Genomic DNA, 6,000 nt, shown 5'->3' with positions numbered 1-6,000 from the left:
CGGGGTGCTGAGCACAGGCGCGGCTCTCCAGGACGAGCGCCTTCCTGCAGCAGGCGGAGCTTTGCCCACCGACGGCGAAGCCGGCCGTCATCCCGAATGCTGAACAGGCGGTGCCCCCCCCAGGTGCCCCCAGGCAGGCCTGCAGATCCAGGGGCGCTGTGGCTGCGTCCGTCGCCCCAAAGCCCCCACGGGTTCTTTGCAAGGGGAGCGGCCCCAGCTTGAGACGAAGCGGCACTTCCCCGGATTCCTTTTCCAAACACCCTGGCCTCCGTCATCACGGGGAACGTGGGCAAATAAGTCAGTTGGGAGGAGATAAATCTACTTTTTATTGTAAGAGAAATCACACTGAGACTCTTTTCCCTCCAGACTTGCTCCATTTTTGATGACATCACCATCAGGCAGAGAGTGGGATGGAAGGCACACGAGGGGCCCCGGAAATTGCCGTATGCGCCACGCATCTCATACCCGTGAATCACCTCCTTACCTGTGGGATATTCAAACACTCTTTCAACAGAGGTGATAACAGTGTGGAGAGCAAAGAAGGCATGTGTTATGACCACTCTTTCCTTGCCGTCGGAAGAGAAAAATATCCCAGGCACGCAGAGAGTTCTTTTTAAAACTTTATTGCAATGATGGGAACAGAAAGGAATGGTTTCCTTCCCATTTTCCTGTTCACCTGAGCACCTGTTCACACCCCCTTTTGAACCCTGTGCCTGGCTGCTTGTTCCCTCCTCCTCTCTCCTAATTGGCTAGTGGGGCACTGAGAGGGACACTCTTTCCGCCCGCCTGCTCCGCGCTGCCCCGGCACCACCGGCCCTTCTTCCCCGTCCAGCCCTGCCCCTGGTGGGCTACAATGGGCTCACCTAGTTCTGCCCAGCTTGCCAACAAGCAATCAGGAAGTGTTTGGCCCTCCTGCCTACCTGCCTGTTTCCCCACACCTTGTGCTATCTGATTTTGGCTCCTCCCCTCCTTTGGGCTAAGTAATTTTCTTTGTTACCCTTTTAAATCTCTTTACTCCCTTGTTTCAAGTCATCCTTTCACACCTCTCAGCATGCAGTTCCGAGCCAGAAAACAGAAGTCTGAGTGCAGGGAAAGTCAAAGCTGTGAAGTGCGGCTTGAATAGCACTGAATCTGGTGCATGTGAGATCATGCTAGAGGCTGGCTCTTTTAAATAGACCATCCCATTCCTACAACTGAAGAAGAAAGTCAAATAGAAGCATGATATACAGGGTCTGATTCCCTGTGTCTTGAACCAGGAGTAAGGACTGTAATTCCCCAGGAACAGGATTTTCTGAGAGAAGAAAAACCCTGGGTTCTGCAAGGCGAGACTTTCTGGAATCTGCAAGGAATGCCATCATGAGCCGGCCTCAGCCCTGACCTAGCTTTGAGCAACAAAGAAACGGGGATGCTTTTGCAAGAGAGAATTACCAAGAACACGGAGTGCTCCTGGAAGAGCAAAGAGTGCCAGCTGCACATCCACATGAAAACACCAGGAAATTGTGAACAGCTTGAACGCAAATATGAAAAGAAAAGAAGCAGCTTCGGTGCATTCTCAGGAAGAGCCCAGGGAAACAAGTTTACGCAGGTCGACATGAAGTCATCAAACACAGGTTATTCATTTCTCTGTTTAATCCTCCCCTCAACTAATTTTTCTGGGCAGATGGCAAACAGTTAAAAACCTAAATTGGCATATAAAAATATAAAACACAACACAAATGTTTAAAAGGAGACAATGCGTTAAACAAGCAGCAAAAGAATGAATAGAACAGATGAAAAATCTAGAACTTGGTCTCTAAAATGCCTGGGGGAAAAGGGAATTCTTTGCCTGGTACCCGAGCCACAGCTGGGAAGGTGCGTTCAGCAGCAGCCACCTGTCCTGGTGGAGAAGGGTCTCCAACGGTACCCGAAGAGCTGATCAGGACATTTCGAGTTCAAAAGTGAGCTCCAACCCTTTAAATTGTGCTCAGGAATGGCCGGAAGCCCAGGCAGCTGGTGAAGCCCGGAACAACATGACTGTGCAGAAAGCTCAGAGCTCTGGCTTGAGCGGGCTGAGGTTTCTGAGTTTCTTCAAACACAAACCCATGGCAGGAATCCAGCCAGGAGGCTGCCTGCATCTGGACAGCCACCGCTTGGCCACCTCTGCCCGGAAGGGCTGCAGCTGGTAAATCGACCTAAAGGTTGAAGGGCATTCCTGCCACTTGGGCCAAGGGGCTGAGAGGTTACCAAGGTCTTGCAGAATTCTAGGGTGGGTTCCCCAGAAAAGGGCTGGTCCAGCAAGCTGGAAGTTTGCCAGAGCGGCTGCGGCTGCCCAGGGTGCGTTTCACCTCACAAGTGGAGCTTCGTGGAGGGCGGGCCACCTCTCCTGACCTCTGCAGGTCACATCTGCTGGAGTCAACAATTATGTAAATGGAAAGTAAAACCAGGATCAAGGAGCATTGGATTGAAATAGAATTCCGTACCCACGCAGGGGGAGGCACTGCCCTGTGCGGTGCAGAGGCAAGAGGGAGCGTGGGCCGGATGTGCCGCTCCCGGCCAAGTCACTGGGCACCACGGCCCAGGCCTAGGGCTCCACTGGAGCCTCCCAGGCCCCCGGCCCGGCCCCCTAACGGGGTGCATTTCCCCTGCATCTGCGCTGTGACTGAACGACGGGTGTTCGCTGCACGCACAGCTCCCTCAGCTACACGCGCGTGTGGTGCGCAGTGGCTAAGAACGTGGGACCAGGACTCCGGCAGCCCGGGTCCTAGTCCGCTCGGCCACGGAGCCACCTTCAGACTCTCAGCTGAACCCGCATCACAGGGCGGTTGCTGTGAGGCGACGACTGACAGGAGGAGGAGGAGAGTTATGCCAGCTGTCCTGAGTCCTGTGAGAAAAGGGCAGGATCCAAATCAAAGAGGCAAACCAACACCCCCTCCTGCCCGCTGGCCTTTGAGGGAGGGCTCCTGGGTTAGGGGCTGGGGAGCAGCCAGTGCCTCAGGGCTTCTCCTTTCCCGGCCACAACCCTCCGAATGCCCCCCTGCACGAAGAAGCCCGTTTCATCCTGTTTTGCAGCCAGAGCTCGGAAATTAGGCCGAGTGGTGCAAAGCAAGTTTCTCATTTTCATCAGCCATCCAGAATGGGTTTTCCCCATATTTGGTGAGTGGGGATCAGCAGGGAGTTAATCCTGCTCGGGGCGGGGTGGAGCGCAACTTAGAGGCACACGGCTTGCACGCTGCGATCATGGGGTCAGGCAGGCATGGTGTCCCTCCAGCAGGCTTCACTCTGGCACAGGGGGCTTCTCTCCCACCTCTGCTGCTTGCTTGCTCTGATCCGGCCCGCCCCCCCTCGACTGGGTCTGCCCCCGGCCCCCCAGGCGTGCAAGCCGCTGCCCCGCAGTGAGCAAGCTCTGCCGTGCGCCCCTGGCCACAGTTGCTCTGGGTGACCGGCCAGGGCGGCTGCTCAGAGCGGGGCCATGTCCCAGGCAGCCGCAGGTGACGCTTTGGGAAGGGAGGCTCGGAAAGCGCAGGTGAAGCAGGCGAGGACGAGGCAGACCCCTCGGGGCACGGCGAGGGAAGCAGAGGGCAAGAGGGCAGCCTGCTGTCCCTGCCGCCTCTCCGAAGCCCAGGCAGCTTCCCTGCACCTGCACCTGCTCGTGCTCCCGCCACCCCGCAAAGCGTTTCCCTGGGCAGTGCGCCACCTTGATTTGATCAGAACTTGGCTGGAAACCAGCAAAAGCCCTCCCGATGCATGCACCCCGCGCCCCCTCACGTCTTAGAAGCCCTTCCTTTTCTTGCTCCTAAGGCCTCATTTTCGCTCCTGTGCCAGAACCCCACCTTCCCTGCAGCTTTCCTTGGCATTCCCTTCTGTCTTTCAGCCCTTCTCCTTTCATGTGTGGTCTTCTCCCCTGTGTGATTGCTTTTTTCACCTGTTTATTTAGAGCATTTTACTCTCACCCTCCAGCCAAAAGAGTTCCCAGCACAGCTTACAGAGATAAGACATAAGTCATCCCTGCCTGCAGGCTGACCATTGAAGGCACAGCACAAAAGGAAAGGGGATTGGGAAAGAGGAGGAAATGGACAGACCCCCCCCCCATATTATGCAAAGGCAAAGGAGAACTCGCTTCTCAAGGACCTCCATCACCTGTTTATTTACCTCACTGCGTCTTTTCCCAGTGATGTCAATGCAAATCCAGCCCGTCTCCAGCTGCTTTTAGCTTCAGTGTTTTTCATCTGACAGGCAGGAGATAAGCAGGCGATCCAGCATCCCTCCCCTGAGTCAGACCTGCTGCATTTCAGAGAGAGGGCAAGTGTCCCTGTTTCAGAGACCAAATTTGTACCCACCGGTCTCGGTCTCGCGGCAATCTTTCTTCCTTGCCGTTCTCGGGAACCGGCCTGTGAGCACTCAGCCCAGCAGAAATGAATCGAAAATAAATATATTTTTTCCAGGGCTCATTCACATTCAGGACAACAATGATTTGCGGGCGTTCCATTTGAAAGAAGGACATACTTAGAACAGAAAAAGAATGAAGTGCTGGACCATCTCGGCGTGCCAGGCGCAACCTGAGCACCTCCCGGACCTCTTCCTCAGCCACATCGGCTGCTCGCTGAGCCCCCAGAGCAGCTGCCCCCTTTCCTGCCTGCCCCTCCTAGAAGAAAGCGTGGCATGAGAGAGCTGCCATGGAGGGCACTGCTGCTGAACGCCACAGCAGCCAAGCGCCAGTGCCACAGCGTGTCCATCCCTTGCACTGGCGTTTTGTGCCCACGAGCGTGCACTCAGGAGTGCTGGCCTTGGCTTTCCCGCCTCCCCTGCCCTGAAGTTTACTCTCCAGGGACGGGGGAGCCTCACGCAGAGACCGGCACACCTGTGCATTCCACGGGGGTTCAGTGGTTCGCCAGGGACAGGAGACAGGAACTGCCCCCAGAAACGGGCGCAATCAGAGTGTACAGAAGAGGAAAGTCCGCATCACACCCCAGACCCTGAAACTTCTCATAAAGGAGAGGAGGGTTGCGTAACTCGCGACTTAAGAGGAGCTGTCATTCCAAGGGTGGCAACCAAGCAAAAATATTTACCATGGTAACCCATGTAGAAATCAAGCTAGCAAGTTTCTGCAGGCTGGCCTCCCCAGCCGCCTTCTCCCTCCTGCCGACTCCAAGCCTCTTTCTGACTGGGAATGTGCGCCCTGCAGTTTTGCCAAAGGAAGGTGAGCAAAATACTTGGCTGAGGATCGCTCTGGCAATTCCAAAGAACAGCCAGCTTCAAGAGGAAGCCTTTGAATGCCATTTCTCCCTGCTTACACACACACACACACAGCTCAAGGATTATGCTGATGGGCAGTTGGACATGTTGTGTGCAGTTGTAAAATAAACCTGGGCAGTGGGGATTAAGCTTCTGTGAGTTCAAAATAGGTGCGTTCACCTTTCTCTTGTTTTCCCGAGAAAGCTCTCTGACAGGTGTGTGCTGGCCGGGGAGGGGGCTGCCCAAGGCTCTTGTGCTTGGAGCAAACCCTTCTGACATTGCCTGGCCTGGCTCTGGAGAAGTTACTGCATGAATTTCAGACCGCGCACCTGAGCGAAGTGGTTCGGCCCGGTAGCAGAAGGCCAGCATGGCAGCAGCGTTGCAGAGCGACGAACAGGCGGCATCAGAAGCCACGGCGAGAACGGTCGGGAGTCATGTCCCGGCTCCACAGGGCAAGCCAGGGGCTCGCCCAGTCTGCCGCAGGCTGAAAGGTGGATCGGGACCCTGCAGCACAGGCCTGCCTGACTCCTCGCTCCTTCTCCCTGCACTTAAGGGAAGGCACAGGCCTCTGCTTGATTTTAACACCTTGCTGCTCAACCAGCTTCAGGCTGCCCCTGCTCTGCTTCGAACCACCCTCTTGCGAGGGCTCATGGCGGACGCGGTCAAGGAAACCCCCTTTGTGCCTGCCTGCGCAGGGGACCACCGAGCACGCCAGGGACCTCATAGCCCCTTCCAGGGAAGGCCCTGGAATCCGGGGCTCTGTGGCAAAGGCTTACTCAGGGCTCTAGG

Source organism: Varanus komodoensis, unplaced genomic scaffold (genome assembly GCF_004798865.1).
Source record: "Varanus komodoensis strain SLA01 unplaced genomic scaffold, ASM479886v1 scaffold74, whole genome shotgun sequence".
Classification (NCBI taxonomy): domain Eukaryota; kingdom Metazoa; phylum Chordata; class Lepidosauria; order Squamata; family Varanidae; genus Varanus; species Varanus komodoensis.
The sequence above is the reverse complement of the archived record's forward strand: the minus strand, read 5'-3'. Positions refer to the sequence as shown.